Below are 8,623 nucleotides of genomic sequence, written 5' to 3' on the forward strand. Positions count from 1 at the left end.
AAGTGGCCTTGGGTAAAGCACACCTGGAGTGAAGTGTCCCATGCTGTGCACAACCTTAGGAAAGATGTATTAGCCTTGGAGGGAATGTAATGTTATCAGAATGATAACAAAGTCCAAGACTGAAATTTGAAGTGAAATTACTCACACTGGGATAAAAGCAGGAAATTTTGGTCAGACAGCATCTGTGAAGAGAAATTCAGAGTTTATGTTTTAGGTTACTGACTGTTCTTCTGAACTGCAAAAAAGTAAAAAAAAATACATTTTTAACAAGTGAAAAAAGAAGTATGTGTCATGGATGGTGAGAAAAAAATACAAAAGTGAGGTCAGTAAGAGGGTGGAAGACAGGAGAGATTAAGTGACAAAAGAATTGGTGATGCAAAGACATCGGAAGAATGGAACAGGAAATAAGATGCGAGAAAGTAAGCTGTGGGAGTTAGTGGTCTGTTGGTTGATGGCTTATCTCCATTAAATGAAACAGAGATAGAATTGGTGAAAGACCTCTCCAGATGCATCTTTTTTTTTGCTTTTCCCACTACCACCACCTTTGGCATTGCACCACAAACTCTTTTGTAATTCAATATCTCCCATCTTCCAATCTAGCAGAGATTTTTCCTTTATTTCTTTTACCAACTGTCTTCCCCTTTCACTTTCTTAAAAAACTTGTTACATATCAAACTTTTTCCAGTTCTGATGAATGGAAATGAAACATTAATGCTGTTTCTCTCTCCCCACAAATGATGCCTGTCCTGTGAGCATTTCCAGGATGTTTTGTTTTTATATTTCAGATTTACAGTACCTACCATTTTCTGTGATTTTTATAACACAACTAGGATTATATTCCCAGGAATTCATAAGATTAAAAGTGATGTGATCAAAGTTTTCAAAATATTGAGAAGATCTGATTGGGCAAATAGAAGGAAACTATTTCCATTGTTGCATATAGAACTAGGTCATATAGCCTTAGGGTGTGATCACCACATATAAGGAATAGTAGAAATTTGTAATTGTCCCTCATAAAGTTTAGCCGGAGCTGAATTAATTGATAATCTAAAACTGAGGCCGTTAGATATGTGTTAGCCGTTTGTCTTTAGGAATATGGAACAAAGGTGGATATATGGAGGTAGTTCCTCAATCAAACATGATCTCATTAAATGGTGGAACAAAAAGTGGCTAAATTGCTGATTGTTTCCAAATTCCGAAATTAAGCAGCCAATTCTATCCTTTGTCCTCTTATAATCAAAATGTTACTCCTCGAGTCTATCGTGGTCATACTTAGACAGATAATGATGGATCATATTAGATTTATTAGATTTTTGGATTTCAAACACTTTTAAGAAGTTTTTCGGCTTTAAAGGCACTGTCACCTTTTATTTGAAGTGACAGCGCTGTGGCTGCGGTGAGCTGTTTGCAGTTGGGTATACCTGTTCTTGACGTGAGCACGTCAGTAGAATTGAGTGCTGAATCAATCGTGAATATCCCCCGTCTGCTGAAGAAAAAGAGACAGAGACAAAACTGATCATCTCAAATCAGCAAGAGAGGAAATGTTGCAAGTACACCAGGAATCCGTGAGAACGCCTGAAGGGAAGTATTGAGCGATAAAGACATCAGCTTTCAGCAGACTTCTGCAGTGACGTGGATGGTTCCGCTGTGCTTTCATTTCCGGGTGGCGTTGCTTGTGTTTCCCAATTGGAGCGGAGCGGGGGAGGCACGGCACCGCGCGAGGAGAGCGGAACGGAGCGCGAGCACTAACGGTTGACCGTTCGGCGGCTCATTCGAGACCGCGTCACAAAGGGGTACGCGGCGTCACCCGGGCGGCCTTGCTCACGTCACGGCGGTGATGAGACCGGTGGCAGTGGCGGTGATGGTGATGGTTTTGGTGGGGGGGATGGTATGTGCCTTCTCTCCTCGCACCGTGTCTCTGCCGTGTGGAGAGTGATCTGTGAGCGGAGTGATCCAGACACCTGCCTGCCTGCCGGTGTGACCTGCTGCTTCTTACACGGACATTTACCCCCACAACGACTAAATCCAGCAGCAGCAGCAACCTCCGAGGAAGGAAAGAGAAAACCCCACCGGCGGCGGCGGCGGCTGACCGCTTCTAACAAGGACGTTCACCACAACTCGTCGCCGCTGTTCACTCTCCTGCTGGACTGAGGTCTTGATGAAGATGTGTCATTAAACAGGAAGGAGAGAAAGCGTTAGTCCATCCACCCACCCACACCCATTGAGAGCGGTAAGTGTCATATCGAGCCAGGCTTAAACAGTCATTACCTGAAGTTTTCGAAAGGAAGTGAGTACGTCTTTTTAATATCTCGGCAAAAAAAAAATCGGCCAACCTTTTTACTGCGTTCAATAGCAACTACTGTTGAAAGTGTCTATGAAATGAGTTAGTTTTTTTAAAGAAAGGTCTAAGGTACGTCGGAGGTTAATCAACATGGTCTTTAAAGTCAATCAAGTGACGTGACCGTATCAACTAGCAAGAGATTTATCTGTAATACACTTACACTATACCCTTCATTTCTCCTGATCCTACTTCATGATTTAATACGCAGACAGCACATTTGAACAATGAGTTTTGTGCTGCACACTTTTCGGATATGAAGGGGTTTTTTTTGTCTCCCCGGGTTTAACTTTTCCGACTTCACTGAACTTACAGTTGAAACTTTCACACCCCTTACCCTCAAATAATCGATGAATAAGTGCGAAGCTTCAGTATTTATGTATCGCCTCAGTTTGTAGCTTTATTTCGGAAAACCATGTCGTTTCGACAGTTATGCAATGCATTAAAAATAGAAATTGACAAATATTAATAGATATCACTTACTGTATAACAGCAATTAAACCCGACCCTGAAAGCGGTCAAGGGAATTTTGTTTTAATATTTTTCATCCCAACTTAAGTTTTAAGCTATTTTCCACTCAAAATAAAATTTGACCAAGTATTATGATTTTAATGTTCGTACATCTCAATCGCAATGATTAGGATAAAGCTTTAAATATCTTGTGACACTGTTGTCTTCCGTATGTCGGACAGGGCTACATTTATATAATACACAAGACGGCTTAATTGGAGAACGGCCACTAGGGGTGATTGGTTACATTCGCATGATAGTAGACGATGCACTGTGAACTTTTATTGTGTTACGGAATTGGACCAGTAACACAATTGAGATTACTGATGGTACTAATGTGCCCACCTAATGTCTAACGTTTGGTAGCTGTCACTTAAACATATTTTAGGGTGTTCAGTTTTTATCCTCCCAATTCTAATCATTTTCTTTCCACTAAATCTAATTGTTTTCACTGCGGTGTGGAGAGTGCCTTTGGCCCACCATGTCTATGCCAACCAACAAGCACAACTATACTACTCCCTTTTACTGGCACTTGGTTCATAGCTTACTATGCCCTAGCATGCTGCTTAAATATTGCTAGAGTACATGCCTCCACCACCCTCTCAGGCAGCATGTTCCATATATCTACCACCCTTGGGATGAAAAAGTATTTCCCCAGATCTCCTTCAAACCATTTGCTCCTCACACTTTGAACCTACTGCACCATTCAATAAGATCATGTCTGATTTTGTTTGTGGCTTCAACTCCACATTCCTATTTGTCCAGCATTAGCATTGACTCCCTTGACTATCAAGAATCTAACTCTGCCATCGGTAAATTTGATGATCCAGCCTTCATGGTTTTCTGGAGACCTAATTCTGCCTATTAGCGACCCTGAAGGAGGGAGACTCCCAATTTTTGTCTTCAAGGACTGAGCCTTTATTGTTAAACTGCGTCCTTTAGTCTCCCACACAAGAGGAATCAACTCCTGGCAAACAGCTTATCAGCTCTCAAGATCTCTTCTTTCATCAAGATCAGCTTTCATTCTTTTTACACTCCAATGGATTTTCTGAACTTTGTTTGACCTTTCTTCATGAGATAAATTCTTCCTTCCAAGAATGTGAATCTCCAAATTGCTAACACAGTTGTTTCCTTCTTTCAACTAAGGAAACCAAAATCATGCATGGGCTTCCAGATATGGCCCACAGATGCCCCGTACAGCTGCAGTAAAATTTTCCTACTTTTCATTTGCCTTGCAATAAACACCAATATTCCTTTGCTGCCTTGATCACTCATTGTATTAACGTACTAAATTTGATTCATGAAACAGGACACCCAGATCCTGCTACACCATTACATTTTGCATATTCTTCCTCCAAAAAAGGACACATTCACAGTTTTCCACATCATACCTTGTTTGCTAAATTCTTTGCCTACTTGCTTAATGTGTCTAATCTTTTTGTAGACTCAGTGCCTTCTTCACAATTAACTTATTAGTGAGTGATTGGCAAATTTGGTCACCATACATTTGAGTCCTTCATCTAAGTCATTGATATGGACCTCAGCACTGATACCTGTAGCACTGTAGTTACAACTTGTCAACACACAAGATCCATTTATCCCTACACTGTGTGCTTGTTGTTTGGATTGGTTAGCTAATATGTCCCCTATACCTTGTGCTGTCTTCTTGTGTTGTAGTACTTTGATGTGTCACCTGCCTTTGGGAAATCTAAGTACCTCACATCTATAAGTTCCTTTTCCTTTTTATCCACATTACTTGTTTACACCTCAATAAAATGAATGGGTTAGATATCCTGCTATAACCTCCTGGACTAAATTCTTACAATGTCCATAATCCAGATGTTGGGCTAATCAACCTATAGTTTCCTGTTTTGTCTTCCTCCTTTCTTGGAAATGTTACACTATGTTTTCCAATTCATTGGGACCCTTCCAGAAACTAAAGCATTGTTTGAAATATTTGCATTTGACAAATTTGTGTGGAAATTATGATGAATAATGCAGTGGATCAAGAATTGTAATGAAGATGGATAGAGTCAGGAAGATGGCTTAAATTCTGCATCTGTGTTAAGTGGGGGATAGTAGGAACGGCAGATGCTGGAGAATCTAAGATAACAAGGTGTAGAGCTGGATGAACACAACAGGTCAAGCAGCATCAGAGGAGCAGGAAAGCTGATGTTTCGGGCCTAGACCCTTCAGAAATCTGAACCATTTTGTAGTATTTTATTATGTCAGCACCACATTTACAAATAATTGACTGTCAGCCATGTTCAAAGTCAAACTTAGCTGCACAGTAAGTCTATTGCCCCTATCCTTGTAAACAAGAAAAGCAAGGGAAGATAAGTCAAGAAAATTAGCATAGTAGTAGGAGAACTGCTGTTCTCTTTAAGATTAACTTTGAATAGTAGAAATATTTATTAGAATGGTTGGATGTTGTGATGAATCTCAGCGCTAACAACTGTACCTTGGTCAAACAGCACAACTAGAAAACATTTCTGAAGAAGGGTCTAGGCCCGAAACATCAGCTTTCCTGCTCCTCTGATGCTGCTTGGCCTGCTGTGTTCATCCAGCTCTACACCTTGTTATCTATGTTAAGTATTGGTTTGTTTTCCCTAAGTGAACATTTAATTCTCCTGATCTTTGTATAAAAATATCGACACTCAATTTCAACATTAGGTGTTAGTTACACTTTCTTTTGTGAAATAACAAATTTAATCTTACACTCAGGTGGGAATATTGCCCAAGCCAGAAAGCTTATATTGTGCATAATACATTGAATATGTGTTCAATTCAAATGTGGAAAGTTGATACTTTTAATCAGTATGCTAGATTTAGCCTCTGTACTGTACTAATCACAGCATTTAGTTATATCACTATTTTAACACGTTTTCTAGTTGTGCTGTTTGACCAAGGTACGGTTGTTAGCACTGAAATTCATCACAACACCCAACCATTCTAATAAATGTTTCTACTATTCAAAGTTAATCTTAAAGAGAACTGCAGTTCTCCTACTACTATGCTAATTTTCTTGACTTATCTTCCCTTGCTTTTCTTGTTTACAAGGATAGGGGCAATAGACTTACTGTGAAGCTAAGTTTGACTTTGAACATGGCTGACAGTCAATTATTTGTAAATGTGGTGCTGACATAATAAAATACTACAAAATGGTTCAACTTGCATTGGATAGCTTCTAAAGAGAAGTAAACTGTAAGGGTAAATATAATATTACAAATTGCAAATGTTCACACACAAAGTATTTCCAGTTGTTTTCAAAAGCTTTCCAATCAGTTTATTTACATTTGATCCTTGCTGTTTTTCCTTTCAGTCTAAGTTGCATTGTAAATTTACACAGGTTTTGAAAGAGAATTTTTTTATCAATCCAATTGAGAATTATTCATAATAGTGCTGATGTTCAAAGGTATTCCCGTGACTTATCTCGCTCCTGTGCTTTTTGTGTTTGATTGTTGAGCACAGGATGTAAAGAACTCCACAGAGGAGGACTGTGTCAATGGAAATATTACACATAACAAACTGCTTTCCCTTTAAAGTCAATTTGCCCTTGGAATAAACTTGGGGTTATGTTGCTGTATTGAGCCATGGAATTTTGAGTCGAGAATTGTAATTGCTTTTTTAACCTGGTCAATGTTTTAGTTCTGAATTAGGTTAAATATAAAATATTTGAACCCTTTTAATGATTGCCCATAATTGATAGCAGTTTTCAGCACTCATACTGTCATCTTCATTCACGGTTGTACAATAAGAGATTTTGACCATTCTCCAATGTTTGCATAGGAATGTAGGGTGAGTGCAAATATAGAAAGTGAGTCATTGTAACTAATATTTTCTGAAATCCAAATTTTAGCTGAATTGTGTGCTGAGGATGAGTAACTCAATTATATTGCATTGAATAAGCTGTACTGTTTTATTAATTAACATCTATATAAATTGATGAAAGGTAAAGTCATTATAGTCTTGCCAGAGAGGTTGAGAAGGAGAATCCTTCCTGGTAACCTCAGCTAGTGTGGGAATTGAACCTAGACTGTTGCTGTCATTTGGTATCGCAAACCAGCTAACCAGCCTCACAATAATAGCGTATGTAACTTGGAGAAAAAGATAAACAGGATGCTGCATGGACTATTGCCATTTTTGACTACAGAAGTGAACTTGTTTTCATCTTGTTACTGGTGTCTACTGTGGTTACAAAGTAGCTAAAATAGTTCCAAAACTTGTATCAAATTTAAGATCAATCAAACCTACATGAGGTCAACAGAAACAATGTTACATTTTGAAAAGTGGTTGGAGGCTATTGGTTTTGGATACAATGTCGCTTTAAACAAGTTGTTTTTCACTGTTTTAGTGTATTGAATGAGTGTAGTGTGTATCTCATTTATTGCTGTAATAGTTGACAAGTGACAAATAACATTTGCACCACACAAATGCTAGGCAATGACAATCTATTCACTGCCGTTGACACTTGATGGTATTACAAACACTGAATCCCCCACTATCAACATTTTGGGAGTTACCATTGACCAAAAACTGAACTGGATTTGCCAAATAAATTCAGTGATGACAAGAGCAGGTCAGAGGTGAGAATACTGCAGGGAGTAACTCATCTCCTGACTCCCCAAAGCCTGTCCACCATCTACAAGTCATGAGCGTGATGGGATACTCTCCACTTGCCTGGATGAGTGCTGCTCCAAGGGCACTCAAGAAGCTTGACACCATCCAGGGCAAAGCAGCCTGCTTGATTTGGCACCACATCCACAAACATTCAGTCACGCCACCACCAACTGGTGGCAGCACTTTATACTACTTAAGAGATGTTTAGACATCATCTTCCAAACTGATGATCATTTCCATCTCGAAGGACAAGGATAGCAGGGCAACCTACAAGTTCCCCTCCAAGCCACTCAGCATCCTGACTTGGAAATATATTGTCACTGCTTTAAGGTCATTGGGTCAAAATACTTGAGTTCCCTCCCTAATTATGGATCTACTTACAGCACATGGATGCAGGTGTTTAACAAAGTTGCTCACCACCACCTTCTCAAATGCAACAAGAGGTGGTCGAATGCTGCCGTGCCCACATCCTATGAGTGAATAATGAATGTGTACTGTGGTGCTTTACATATACCACTTTTCTCTTTTTTTACTGTTGGAATGGTGTACTGATAATCTTCAGCAGGAGGTTAGGAAATTGAAATTAGATAATTCCTTTGTCTGTTTTGTGACAGTTCAGAGGAATTGTAGCAACTTGTAAATTGAGCACCTGCTTTCTTGGTCAGCAAATTGATACAGAATTGGGTCTCAAAGTAGATGAGAAAAACAAATGGGGTAAACTGAGTTATAGGTGATGAATAACTTTACTTCTTTTAATAAAAACTTGGACTACCATTCTTTCCCCTTTTTATAACGAGTTTGAGATGTCCTCTTAGACCTGTTTTCATCATCACCTCAGTCGCTATGCTGACTGAATAATCTGTTGAAGTTACTACATTAAATTCAGTAATTTGATTCTGGCTCTCAACTCTGTTTTCCTCCATCAATAACAATTGTAGACTATCAAAAGCTTTACTAATCCTGATTTGGTTACCAGACCCATTCTAGGTACTGATGTTTTCAGTTTTATGAATTTAAGTTTATCCTAAGTACAAAAGAAATAATAAAAGCAATAGTTTGCCATTGATCTACTTAGTGATACTAGGTGGTGATGCTGGTTGACTAGGTACATCTTCTATTCTGAGATAGTAGGAACTGCAGATGCTGGAGAATCTG

At 39.1% G+C, this 8,623-nt stretch overlaps 1 protein-coding gene across 2 annotated transcripts in view; it reads left to right on the plus strand.

Annotated features, from left to right (window-relative positions):
* The first annotated feature begins 1,290 nt into the window (after positions 1 to 1,290).
* galnt1 (UDP-N-acetyl-alpha-D-galactosamine:polypeptide N-acetylgalactosaminyltransferase 1) overlaps positions 1,291 to 8,623 on the plus strand; it is a 121,868-nt gene continuing 114,535 nt past the window's right edge. For both annotated transcript variants that reach the window (XM_048614242.1, XM_020533400.2), the window contains exon 1: positions 1,291 to 2,230. The gene's annotated coding sequence lies outside the window, so the exon portion shown is untranslated. The remainder of the gene's footprint in view (positions 2,231 to 8,623) is intronic.

This window comes from Rhincodon typus, chromosome 2, assembly GCF_021869965.1.
Source record: "Rhincodon typus isolate 14 chromosome 2, sRhiTyp1.1, whole genome shotgun sequence".
NCBI lineage: Eukaryota > Metazoa > Chordata > Chondrichthyes > Orectolobiformes > Rhincodontidae > Rhincodon > Rhincodon typus.